This window comes from Stegostoma tigrinum, chromosome 18, assembly GCF_030684315.1.
Source record: "Stegostoma tigrinum isolate sSteTig4 chromosome 18, sSteTig4.hap1, whole genome shotgun sequence".
In the NCBI taxonomy this organism is placed as follows: Eukaryota; Metazoa; Chordata; class Chondrichthyes; order Orectolobiformes; family Stegostomatidae; genus Stegostoma; species Stegostoma tigrinum.
The window spans coordinates 8,430,118-8,443,665 of record NC_081371.1 but is presented as its reverse complement, the minus strand read 5'-3'; the positions used below and the strand labels follow the sequence as shown (position 1 = coordinate 8,443,665).

At 42.4% G+C, this 13,548-nt stretch overlaps 1 protein-coding gene across 9 annotated transcripts in view; it reads right to left on the bottom strand.

Annotated features, from left to right (window-relative positions):
* The window catches only part of cntn1b (contactin 1b), a 721,932-nt gene that overhangs the window by 584,946 nt on the left and 123,438 nt on the right, over nucleotides 1–13,548 (bottom strand). The window contains exon 1 of one of the 9 annotated variants that reach the window (XM_059652311.1): nucleotides 11,890–12,015. The exons of 7 other annotated variants lie outside the window; for them this stretch is intronic. The gene's annotated coding sequence lies outside the window, so the exon portion shown is untranslated. Of the gene's footprint in view, nucleotides 1–11,312; nucleotides 11,519–11,889; nucleotides 12,016–13,548 lie in introns of those variants that run through there. One more of the 9 variants, XM_059652310.1, reaches the window with a different exon arrangement.

Below are 13,548 nucleotides of genomic sequence, written 5' to 3'. Positions count from 1 at the left end.
TCGTGAAGTTAAGTCTCGTTACGTTTGGGGGATCCTCATGACATCAATGGTTCATGGTTGTGCTGAGACACTGGGGAGGTGAAGTGAACCAGAAATGGGAGCTCCTGAAGTGTTGCAGCAAAACTCAAAGGAACTATACTGGTGTCCCTCAACTGAAGATGTTGCACTGATTTGTCATACAAGTAACTGCTGAAGATACATGTCCTGTCACTAAAGCAGCAGCAATGGAAAATATTCATATTGTAAACTGGGGCAAATAATTTGATTCAATTTCCAAAGGAAAACACCTGGCTTCCTGAGAACCTGTCCTTCTGAGTAGTGTCTGAGAGAGGGCATGCACACAAACCATACCACTGGTTTGGTATGGTTGTTCACAGTTTCCAAACTGGATTTCCAAACAAAAACAGGCAGGTACTTCTGCATGAAAGAGCAAAATGACACTGGAAGAGACAACTTTCCTCTCTCAATAAAAAAAAGCAAGAACTGTGGATGCTGTAAATCAGAAACAAAAACAGAAATTGCTGGAAAAGCTCCACAGGTCTGACGGCATCTGTGGAGAGAAATCAGAGTCAACATTTTGGGTCAAGTTTCTTTTAAATCCCGTACTCTTTTAATCTCAATTGTCTGTTACAGTGTATATTGCATTCTGTTCTCTACTTACTTAAGGTATGATATGTCTGAATAGCACACAAAACAATGCTTTTCACTATATCTCAGTATATGTGACAATAATAAATCATATCAAATCAAAGGCTTGGGGCACAGGATTTTCCTTGCTTTTAACCTAGGCATTTGTAAAATATAAACTTTGCATGAAGCAGGAGGGGGACACAGAGTAAGATATACTACAATGTTCTCCAAGGGTAAGCAGATGAATAACAGTATGATCGATGATCCCCTTCCTCCCATCTCTTCTCATTCTTTTCAGCCATGGTCCCATTCTGACTCACTCCCCTGCTGTCTATTTCACCGATTTTCTCCATGCTCCTTCTGTTGAAGCTCATCACAATTGAACTGATTCTTCCCTTGATCATGAAGACTTTGTAATTCCTTGCCTGATCCTCAGGACGCAGTTCCTCTGCAACTGTGAAGAAATTGGCTTTGGACCAAAGTTTCAGAGATGTTAAACAGCCAACATCAAGAAGCATGGATGGTAAGAACAGCCGATGCTGAAGTCTGAGATAACACAGTGTGGAGCTGGACAAATGTCAGCTTTCCTGCTTCTCTGATGCTGACTGGCCTCCTGTATGCCTCCAGCTCCAAACTGTGTTATCAAGAAGCAGGACCTGACCTAACATGAGTTTGATGTCCTGAGGAGGAAGTTTCAAGATGCTTTTTTTTTTAAAAAAGAGTTAACAAGTTTAGGTTCTGTGCAGCAGCAAAATCACAGCACACTAATTCTAATATTGAAATGCTCAATTCATCTGTTTCTTCTGCAATCTCCAAACTTGTAGAACACAGACTGCATAACATATTGTCAATACTCTTCTGCTCTACTCAATCTGGATCTTAGCCATTCGTTCAGGGTTCTCTCCATTTAAGAAGAAAGAGAGAGAGAGCAGCTAGTAAATGTAAGAGTTGAAAATGCCTGGATCAAGCTTTCCAACAATGAAGATGTCATTCGTACGATTAGCACCACATGCACATAATAATTTCCTAAATACTTAAGACTCGATTTATCTAACACCTGAAAGAAATACCGAGGAAAATCTAAGGCTAATGAACTACTTCAAAAGGACAGTGATCTATACAGCTAAGTATGTAAGCTATAACAGATTGATCTCACTCATTGTGGTATCTTGCTGCAGGAGAGTGGTTTCGTTTCTGGTGTTTAGTGAACATTCAGCAGTTTACGTATGCTGCGTAATGAGTACAAGAACAAAAAGAATGAATTCACCCTTGAAGCAATTTTCACATGAACATGATTAACAAACAATCATTTAAATTGTGAGACATTCAGGACACACAAAATGATGAAATTGATTTCGGCCCAAGCTTGCTGCGATAATACATAAGTCCACATCCATAAATGTCAATCACTACCCAAAAAGCTTGAACAGTAATGTATTTTATTACAGCTCAAAACATGTATATTCCTTATATATGTTTGGTTATTCTGTTAAAAAAAATAGTTGATTGTTCTGCAACTGTGAGATGATTCTCCATTTACTCATATCTATGAGACCATTGAAAGGTTTGTAATTGTCTACAGCAGTTGCAAACAATGAAAGCTAGTGTTCAAATAGCACAAAGCAACAGATTATCCAATATGCCATTAAGTGGGTATACAAATCACTGTAAGCTTCACTTAGAGACAATTTTTCTTGATATCAGAATTTCAGTTAAGTACATCAGCAACTGATCCAATCATCTAACTTCACAAACCAAAGACTTCCCAGGTCCTATTCTAGGATTTGAGTACAGAAGTTAAGGTTGATGCTCCAGCACAGGACTGAAGGAGCCCAGCGCTCTTGGAAATACGGTCTTTCAGAGCAAACATTAATCCAAGGTCACCGAGTCACTAAGACATACAGCACAGAAACAGGCCCTTTCGTCCAATTCGTCTGCGCCAACCAGATATCCTAAATTAATCGAGCCCCATTTGCCAGTATTTGACACATATTCCCCGAAACATTTCCTGTTCATCCAGATGCCCTTGAAATGTTGTGATTGTACCAGCCCCCACCACTTCCTCTGGCACTCATTCCTTACACACACACCACACTCTGCATGAAAAAATTGCCCCTTATGTTCCTTCTAAATTTTTCCCCTCTCACCTTAGACCTTTGCCCTCGAATTTTGGACTCCCCCACCCTGGGAGAAGGACCTTGGCTAATCACCCTATCCATGCCCCTCATGATTTCATAACTCTCTGTAAGGTCACCCCTCAGCCTCTGACACCACAGGGAAAATAGTCCCAGCCTATTCTCTCTCCAGCTCAAACTCCCCATTCCTGGCAAAATCCTTGTAAATCTTTTCTGAATCCTTTCAAGTTTCACAAAATCTTTCCTACAGGAGGGAGACCAGAATTGAATGCAGTATTCCAAAAGTAGCCTAGCCAATGTCCTGTACAGCTGCGACATGACCTCCCAACTCCTGTACTCAAAGCACAGAGCAATAAAGGCAAACATATCAAATGTCATCTTCACCACCTTGTGTAGCTACAACTCCATTTTCAATTAACTGTTAGCCTGCACTCCAAAGGTCCTGTTTGCCTGCTCAGGTGAATGAAAAAGTGCCCATGTCATGAATTTCAAAGCAGAGCAGGGGAGTTCTCTATGGTCCACTATAAAATATTTATCCCTTTATGAACGTCAAACAAAATCAGACTACTCGATCGTTACATTGCTGTTTATGGGCGCTTGCTAACTAAATATTGGCTGTTGCCTTTCATATGTTAGAATCGTAATTGCACTTCAGAAAGGATTTCATTGGCAGTGTGACAAACTGGGCAGCACGGTGGCTCAGTAGTTAGCACTGCTGCCCAACTGTGAGAGGGACCTGGGCTCGATTCCAACCTCGGGTGACTGTCTGTGTGGAATGTGCACGTTGCCCCATGTCCGCATGGGTTTTCGCCAGGTGCTCGGGTTTCCTCCCGAAGACATGCAAGTCAGATGGATTGGCTATGCTAAGTTGCCCACCGTATCCAGGAAAGGTGGGTTAGTCATATGAAACGCAGCATTACAGGATAGTGTAGGGGGATGGTTCTGGATGGGGTGCGCTTTAGAAGGTCAGTGTGGACTCGTTGGGCCAAATGGCCTGATTCCACACTGTGGGGATTCTGTGATTCTCCAAAATACCTTGAGACATCTGGTGGTCATGAAAAATGCCATTTGAATGCAAACTTTCTGTCTCATTGACTTTGGAATATTCAGAGCTTATGCAAAGTGCTATAAAACGCAAACTGAAACATTTCCTTTCTTTGCAACCATCACCAATAGCACCTAAAAGGCATGAGATTCATAAAAAAGTATTTTGAATGGTAAACACTGATGGTTTAAAGATCCAGTAAGTTGTTTTGAATGGCAACTTTCACTTATCATCTCCAGGAAATTGTGGGCTGAACTGTAACAGTGGATGGAAGAATGCTGTCTAACTACAGCATCACGCAGTCAGCAGGGAACAAAATACTGGCTTGTGACTATCCAGATCTATGAAATTCACATGCTTGCTCAAAAAGAATTGAAAGAATGCGTCATAATCACAACCATCACTATAAATTGAAGAAAAAAATCCTACCATCCTTGTAATTATTATAGTGTGGCCAGCAGTAGACACATTCAGAAGGTCAGCATCAGCATAGACTCGTCTAAACATACAGTTAGGAGCAGAAGTAGGCCATTCAGCGCTTCTAGCATGGCCTGCCATTCAATAAGATTACAGCTAATCCCCTTCTGTTCTGAATTACATGTTCCCATCTACCTCCATGTCAAACACCTGAGAAAAACAGGCCAGTTTAAAAATGACAGAAAAGCAGTGCAGATTGTCTTCTTCTAGAATAAGGATACAATAGTTTTGAGACTTAGGGGCATCAGATTTAAGGACAACCGTAATCGGCCTCCAATGTTTGAGCATAAACGGAGCTCACCAGGTATAACTGCTCCGTTTCAGTGCAGAAAGCAGGTCGGCTTTCTAATCTTCTACTTCGGTACCACCCAGCTGAGACAGTGAATAGTGGGCTTCATAACGGAGCGGAAGCGTAATTATTCTGGTCCTTTTCCGTCTCCTCACACCGTACCCCATATTTTTTCGTCAAACTTACTGCGTTCATCCAGTGGGAAATATTTTCTGTGATTCCCATTCCAGTTTAAAGCAATCCTGGAGAAATGTGGTGAATCGCCAACCAGCTGGCAGCCTCCGCAAGACTGTCCGTTCCCCATTGTGCATTTTGCAGCTCCACTCAGAACAGTTCAATGAAGGAACTGATTCCTGACCAAACTATTCTTTAAGATGGGCAATCCAAGATGGACAATGGGAAAAAAGCTGTAAGGCCTACTCCTTTTTTTAAAAAGGAATTTTCAGTGCTGGAACTGACTTCCTTGAATTTTTGGAGCAGTAATTACTGTTGAATAAGCTGCTGCATTGTTTTGGAACTTAGGAAAAAAAAAATCAAAAGAACAGTACTTGTAAAAAGCGAGAGCGAGAGAGGTACAGCAAATATGAAGTGACCACACGGGAGGTGAAAAAATGGAGAAGTAAACTTGCATAGCTCTCTGAATCTGCAGTGAATATTGCTGTTTAGTTCCAGGTATCTCTAGCCATTGGAGTTTGTAATCAGAAAAATATACAAACAAACAGTGAATTTCACAGAGATAGTAGGAACTGCAGATGCTGGAGAATCTGAGATAACAAGGTGTAGAGCTGGATGAGCACCACAGGCCAAGCATTTCTGAAGAAGGGTCTAGGCCTGAAACGTCAGCCTTCCTGCTCCTCTGATGCTGCTTGGCTGGCTGTGTTCATCCAGCTCTATACCTTGCTATCTCAGTGAAATTCACAGCTGACCTTGAAGAAACTTATGTGGGGGATGTCATAACAGGGGAACAGCTAAGTGGCTAATTTTGAACTGTAACCTTACTCCTTTTTACAAATCTACAATAGTGAGTCGAGTGGGTTTTTTCTTGATTACGTGTCTTATTCAGATCTCTCTTGATTAAATTTTAAAAATAGAAAACATAGATACCAAGTTATCCTGGAGTTGTGATTTAGACTGGGTTATTTTTCTGGGTCTGTGGACTGGCAAGGTGCAAAGATGGCATTTAGTAGAATGATGTCTTCTTCCTATTGGATACAGGAGATAAGTGAGAATTTCAATATTACTGAGTTTTACATCTACAGGAAGTGTCTTTGGTTGTAAATCCTATCAGATTGCATGTATCTGTTAGAGTGGCATTTAGAGTCAACAAGCAATTTACGGGAAGCAGAGGGTGCGATGGATGGCAGTTTCAGGAAGGGAGAAATACAGCAGATAGAGTCATGTAGATGGGTTACTTCCAGGAGATGGGAGGGGTAGGCAGGAAGTGCAGGATGCTGTTCTGGAAAATGTGGGGGCTGACGGCCTCTCAACGGAATGTAGCACCGCAAGCCAAGTTTCTGATACTGAGACTGGCTCTACTGCAACAAGACGTACATCAGGTTCCAAGCGATCGATTGTTTTAGGGGACTCTCCAGTCAGAGACACAGACAGACATTTCCACTGCTAACAACGAGATATGAGAAAGGTGTGTTGCTCCCTGGTGCAGGATCAAGGAGATCTTGAAGAGAGGGCAGAATATTCTCAGAGGGGAGAAGGGCCGGCAGGAGGTCATTGTACACATTGGAACTAACGATATAGGAAAAGAAAACAATGGGATTCTGAGGACAGAATATGGGAGGTTAGGCAGGAATTTAAAAAGTAGGTCCTCGAAGGTAGTAATATCTGGATTACTCCCAGCACTACGAGTTAATGAGGACAGGAATTGGAGGACAGAGCAGGTGAATACATGGCTGAGGAGGGATTCACATGTATGGATCATTGGAATCTCTTCTGGGGTAGAAGTGATCTGTACGAGAAGGAGAGATTGCACCCAAATTGGAAAGGGACTATTATGCTGGTGAGAAGATGTTCTAGAGCTGCTCAGGGGGCTTTAAACTAGTTGGGGGTGGGTGCTGAGGAGTCATGGGATCCCAGGAGTAGTGACAAAAGAGATCAGTCTGAGACTGGTGCCTTTGGGAAAAGAAGGGAGTCAAACAGTCAGGGCAGATAGGAACAAAGCAGGGAATGAAGGTGGACTGATAAATTAAACTGCCTTATTTAAATGTGAGAGGCCTGACAGGTAAGGCAGATGAATTCAGGGAATGCTTGGGAATATGGGATGGGGATATCATAGCAAATTGCAGAGGTGTGACTCAGGGATCGACAGGACTGGCAGCTTAATGTTCCAGGGTATTGATGAAAGGGAGTAAGATAAAAACGGGGAGTGGCATTTTTTGATTACGGACAACATTATGGCTGTACTTAGGAAGGATATTCCTAGGGGTACATCCAGGCAAGTTATGTGGGCAGAACTGAGAAATAGGAAAAGGATGATCACCTTATTGGGATTGCACTATAGACCCCTCAATAGTCAGTGGGAAATTGAGAAGTAAATTTGAACTGAGATCTCAGTTATCTGTTAGAATAATGGGGTGGTTAAGATAGGGGATTTTAATTTTCCAAACATAAGCTGGGACTGCCATGGTGTTAAGGGCTCAGATGGAAAGGAATTTGTTAAGTGTGTAAAAGAACATTTTCTGATTCAGTACGTGGATGAACCTACCAGAGAAAATGCAAAACTTGACCTACTCGTGGGGAATAAGGCAGGGCACATGACTGAGGTATCAGTGGGGGAGCACTTTGGGGCCAGTGATCATAATTCTATTAGTTTTAAAATAGTGATGGAAAAGGACAGGCTGTAAAAGTTAAAATTCTAAATTGGCGGAAGGCCAATTTTGATGGTATTCGGCAAGAACTTTCAAAAGTTGAGTGGGGCAGATGTTTGCAGGTAAAGGGACGGCTGGGAAGTGGGAAGTCTTCAGAAACGAGAAAACAAAAATTGAGAAACTGTACGTTCCTGTTTAGGTGAAGGGTAAGGCTGGTAGGTGCAAGGAATGCTGGACGACTAGAGAAAATGAGGTTTTGGTCAAGACAAAGGAGAAAGCCTATGTCAGATATAGACAGCAGGAGTCAAGGGTATAAAAGCAGTAGAAATATACTTAGTAGGGAAATCATGAGGACAAAAAGCGGGTATGAGATAGCTTTGATAAATAGGGTTAAGGAGAATCCAAAGGGATTCTAGAAATACATGAAGGATAAAACGCTAACTAGGGACAGAATAGGGGCCCCTAAAGATCAGAGAGGCTGTTTATGTGTGGAACTGCAGGAGATGGGGAAGATACTAAATGAGTATTTTGCATCAGTGTTGACTACGGAGAAGGATAAGAAAACTAGAAAACTTGGGGAAATAAACAGCAACAAACTCACTAATTTGATTTGGGTTTTTTGAAGAAGAAATGAACAGGTTTGATGAAGACAGAGCAGGCTGAGTTGTCTTGATCTCTCCTTCAGGAAGGTGTTTGACAAGACTCCTCATGGTAGACAAGGTTAACAAGGTTACGTCACGTGGAATACAGGGAGAACTGGCCATTTGCATATAGAACTGGCTTGAAGGTAGGAGACGCAGGGGTGGTGGTGGAGGGTTGCTTTTCAGACTGGAGGCCTGTGACCCGTGGTGTGCCTCAAGGATCGGTGCTGGGTCCACCGCTTTTTGTCATTTATGTAAGCGATTTGGATATGAATATACGAGTTAGTGTTAGTAAGTTTGCAGATAACACTAAAATTGGAGGTGTAGTGGACAGCAAAGAAGGTTAAATGCCAAAAGAACCGTGGATGCTGTAAATCAGGAACAAAGTTGCAGGAAAAGCTCAGCAGACCTGTCAGCATCTGTGGAGGAGAAAACAGAGTTAACCTTTCTGATCCGGTGACCCTTCCTCAGAACTGAGCAAAGAAGGTCAGCTCAGTGTTCAACAGGGCCTTGATCAGATGGGCCAATGGGCCGAGCAGTGGCAGATTGAGTTTAACTTAGATGAATGTGAGGTGTTGCATTTTGGAAAGGCAAACCAGGGCAGGACTTGTACATTTAATGGTAAGGTCCTGGGGAGAGTTGCTGAACAGAGACCTTGGAGTACATGCTCGTGGTTCCTTAAAAGTAGAGCCCCAGGTAGACAGGATAGTGAAAAAGGCGTTAGGCATGCTTGCCTTTATTGGTTAGTGCACTGAGTATAGGATTTAGGAGATCATGTCGCAGCTGTACAGGGCATTGGTTGGGCAACTTTTGAAATACTGCATTCAGTTTTGGTCTCCTTGCTAGAGGAAGGATGTTGTGAAACTTGAAAGGGTTCAGAAAAGATTTCCAAGGATGTTGCCAGGGTTGGAGGGTTTGAGCTATAGGGGCAGGCTGAATAATGATCATAGATTATAGAATCCCTACAGCACGGAAACAGGCCCTTTGGCCCAACAAGTCAACACCGCCCCACAGAGCATCCCATTGAGACCCATCCCTCATAACCTATCTAATCTACACATTCTTGAAAGCTATGGGCAAATTAGTATGACCAATCCACCTAACCTGCACATCGTTAGACTGCGGGAGGAAACCAGGTGCGGATAGGGTGAATAGCCAAGGTCTATACCCTGGGGTGGGGGAGGCCAAAACTAGAGGGCACAGGTTTAAGGCAAGAGGGTAAAAATATAAAAGGGGCCTAAGGGGTAACTTTTTCAAGCAGAGTTTGGTGCATGCATGGAATGAGCTGCCAGAGGAAGTGGAGGAGGCTAGTACAACTGAAACATTGAAAAAGGCATCTGGATGGATACACGAATAGGAAGGGTTTAAGAGGTTATGGGCCAAATGTTGGAAAATGGCTCTCGATTAATTTAGGATATCAGGTCAGAACGGACGAGTGGGTCAAAGGGTCTGTTTCCACGCTGTACAGCTCTATGTCTCTATGACTTTGTGGAGAACAAACAAGTTTTCTTGAAGAGTGACAGGTGATGGCAAACTGAAGTTATCAGCAGCACCATCGTCTAACACAAATCAGTATTAATGAAAATTTCACCCATTGTCCAAGAGGAAATAATGGATGCAAATCAATATTTATCAGCACAACTTCACTCATTTAGAGGCTGATATGACTTTGCGGAAATTGTGTTCTAACTTAGCTTACACCAATCTAAAGACATAATGGGAAACTATTGATGATGGATGTGAGCCAAGAAAGAATACATTTCTGGATCACTTCACATGAATACTCTCTCGCAGTGCAGTGCCAGGCAGCCTCAGCAGTACTGTGGCAGTCTGTCACTTGTAGTGCCGTGCCATGCCAGAATCCCATCAACTGCACCATGCTAGGTTACCACCAGCAACGAGGTGCCAGGCTCTCTCTAGCGCATCAGTGCCAGGCCGCGTAAAACTGCCATACACATCCTGGCCCTCATTGTTCCCAGGAGCCACGCAAGGAACAGCGATGAATGACTTGCCAATGTGTGCTCCACGGTCCAGTAGCCTGCTGACTCTCAGATTCAAGGAAGTTAATCACATGAGATAGCAAAGTGTTGACAGTACCTCTGGCACTTCACCCCAGGGAAGCGAATAAGTTCTCAGAAAAAAATCCCAGGATGGTCCTTCAGTTCACAATTTATGCAGTATCCACAGACAGAACAGCAATCTTCCAAGTGCAGTCAAAAACGATGAAGTGATTGTTTACTGAGAGAAGGTACTTTTATTCACTCAATAGATCCCTTGTTACAATTCAACAATGAAGAATCATTATCCAGAAACTCCACTGCACTCTTACTTGGAAGTTAGCACCAACAAGCTTGGGATACGCAGAAAATCTGTTTCTGCGCATTAAAATGTACAAGTTTTGGTCTAATCTACAGATGGCTCGTCACAAGCTGGAAGGAGAGTCGTCCCTGACAGTGCTGACATATAAACTCAATCACCTTGCTGAAAAGCAGAATGTTGCTGCAGATACTCCTTTTCTCTTGTTGTGCTCCTTACAAAATGCAAACGCCACATATGTTTTGCGTACAGCCAAGCTAACAATACGTAAGAATAGATTCAACTGGGGTTTCCACAATAGGTATTCCTGTACACTCAACAACTCCCACTGGATGAGGCAATGAAGCAGCTAGGGTTAGAGCACTGTGCTCATTCATCAAGCTACACTTTGTACAGCCTGGCACAGACTGGCCAAACAATCTGCTGTTTCGCTGCCCATGACAGGGTTAGCCTTGTACCTTGTTTATTTATAACGCTGCAAACAGTCCATCTCTGAAGAGGCTTTTTCTTTAAAATACAAGAGCTCTACTTGTAACACAATGACTTTACTTTCACGCTGGACCTGACTTGACTTTGCACACTTCTGATTAATGAGTGAGTGCATCTTAGCCCCAAACTCATTTCTGATGTCTGTATTAAAACTGTTCAGCCTGCTCAGAGGAATGGTCCTTTTCCAACCAATATTCTGTCTTTTGATTAACAAATAACGTGGATATAGTCTTTGAACAGATGAATGGTATCAACAGCTAGTGAATAGAGCTGTTCAGGTCCATCAAGTACAGTAAAGATAGCATCCACTTGAAAACCAGACCAAAGTGATTAAGGTTAGTTGAAATCCACATAAACTTACTGATGCTGTGAGTTAAGTTGTTGAATTAATAAGACAATCCTGTCATTCACGCTGACTGCCTCATTTTAATGCACACAAAGTAACGAGCAAAACCCTGGGTTACTCACATCAAAAATTAGGTCTTTTTATTCAGTCCAACAGAGGTTGTTCCAAGTCATCAGGATGTCATTCAGCGTGATTGCCCTCTATGGCTATGTCACTGTCACCGTTCGTTTCAATCAGTACCCAGTCAGAAAAGCATTCATGACTTATTTCATTGCTCGACTCTTAACCGAATATCCATCGACGCAAGCTTTGATGAGCGGCTTTGCATCTTTGCAACTGAGACAATTAAGCATCTGAAACGACCCGCAATTTGCCAACCAAACTGCATTGCGTAACTTTAGTTTTTATTCACTCAATAGATCCCTTGTTACAATTCAACAATGAAGAATCATTACCTTACAGAAACTCCACTGCACTCTTACTTGGAGGTTGGCACCAACAAGCTTGGGATACGCAGAAAATCTGTTTCCGCGCATTAAAATGTACAAGTTTTGGTCTAATCTACAGATAGCTCGTCACAAGCTGGAAGGAGAGTCGTCCCTGACAGTGCTGTCAAATGAGTCTAGCGCTATCTGTGACAAATAGATTTCACCCATACCCCTGTTCCCAAACCCCAGCCCATTCTGAAGAGATTATTACCTGCAATTCAATGGTCGCAAAGTTGAATCCAATTAGTTGCAGGAAGGCAACCTCAGCACATCACACAACAAGAAGCGTCAGTGTGATTTACTCAGCACTGGTGCCTTCTGTGCAATTAGTCTTGTCAGGATTTGCTCCCACAGACACACAGAGGCTATTTGATCACTTCCATTCTTCACTGCTGCCTCCGCACATCACAACCACAAGCCCCAAATAAATTATTGAGAGGCTGTGACTTGAGGAAGTATGCTTACATCTTGGCATTTAAAATGCCAACTGCTCTCAGCCATTTGCCTACCTTGCATGAGCTCTGAAGCACAGTCTAACTTCAGGTAATGGTAATTGCAAGACTGGTAAATTTTTTTTTAAAAATTTACAAAGGATGCAAAAAATTGACTACTGGGAATTATTGCATTTCAAAACCATTGAGTGTCTTGCCTGACTTGAGTTTAATGCTGCATTTCTGCCGACAGCCCAGCCACGTTCTCAGACCAGTCATTTCCACAACTGAAATAGGTGCAAAATAAACAAAAAAAAACTGGTGGCTGCAATAAGCAGCTGAGCCCTCGCCAGCTTTCTAAAGAACATTCTACACTGCAGTGTGCTACATTTAAACTCGTCAGGTCTTCAGCTAACAAACTGGCTCCAGCCAAACATTCCCCCCACCCCCCAATTACAGAAGGATCATATTAAATACGAGCCTGAGCAGGCTATTCAGTCCATCCTGCCTGTTCCCCTGCTATTAAATAATATCATGGCTGATTCCCTGCTGCAATGTCATTTTCCTGCATTTTCCCCACATTAACTGATGTCCTTAACGTCTAATTCTGTCTTGACCATGTCGAACATTTGAGCTTCTATAACCCTCTGTGGTCCACAATTCCCAAGATTTACACCCTCTGAGTGAAGAAATCCCTTCTCATCTCAGTCCAAAGGTATACCCCTTATGCTGAGATTATGTCCCCTAAATTATAAATAATACAGGCCTAGCATGACTCTTATCCCATTGTAAGAACCTGCCATCCTGACAACGATCCACTGATAGCTATTCTCCGCTTTATATCTGTTAAATAATTCTCAAGTCTGCTGGTATATTCCTCCTTATGCTTTAATTCTGTGGGACTTCATCAGTAGTCTTCTGAAAATCCAATTCACATCAGTGGCTCTCCATTGTCTATGCTGCAAGTAACATCCTCAAAACACTCCAGCAGGTTTCTCGAAGAGGGATTCTCTCTGATAAATCCATGGTGACATCATGCTACCATTATTTTCCAAGTGTCCAATTATAACATTCTCTGTTGATTCTAACATTTTACTTAATACAGTCATCAACTAGCAGGCCTGCAGTTCTCTTTTCTCCCTCTTCCCCTCTTCTTAAGTATTAGGATGATGCACGCTACTTGATTTTTGAAGGAGCTTTTCCAAAGTCTACCATAAAAAAAATTGAAAGATACATACCAGTACATCTACTATCTACTTCTGTAATCATTTCCTTCAACTCTCTGGAATGCAGCCCATCTGTTCCATGGGGTTTATCCAGCTTCAAATAACTTAACTTTACAAGAACTCTCCTTTTGTTGACTCTAAGTTCTCCCTCTACGTCAAATATCTTTCTTCAGTTAAGGAAACCATCCTTAAAATTGAGCAACGGCTTGGGTT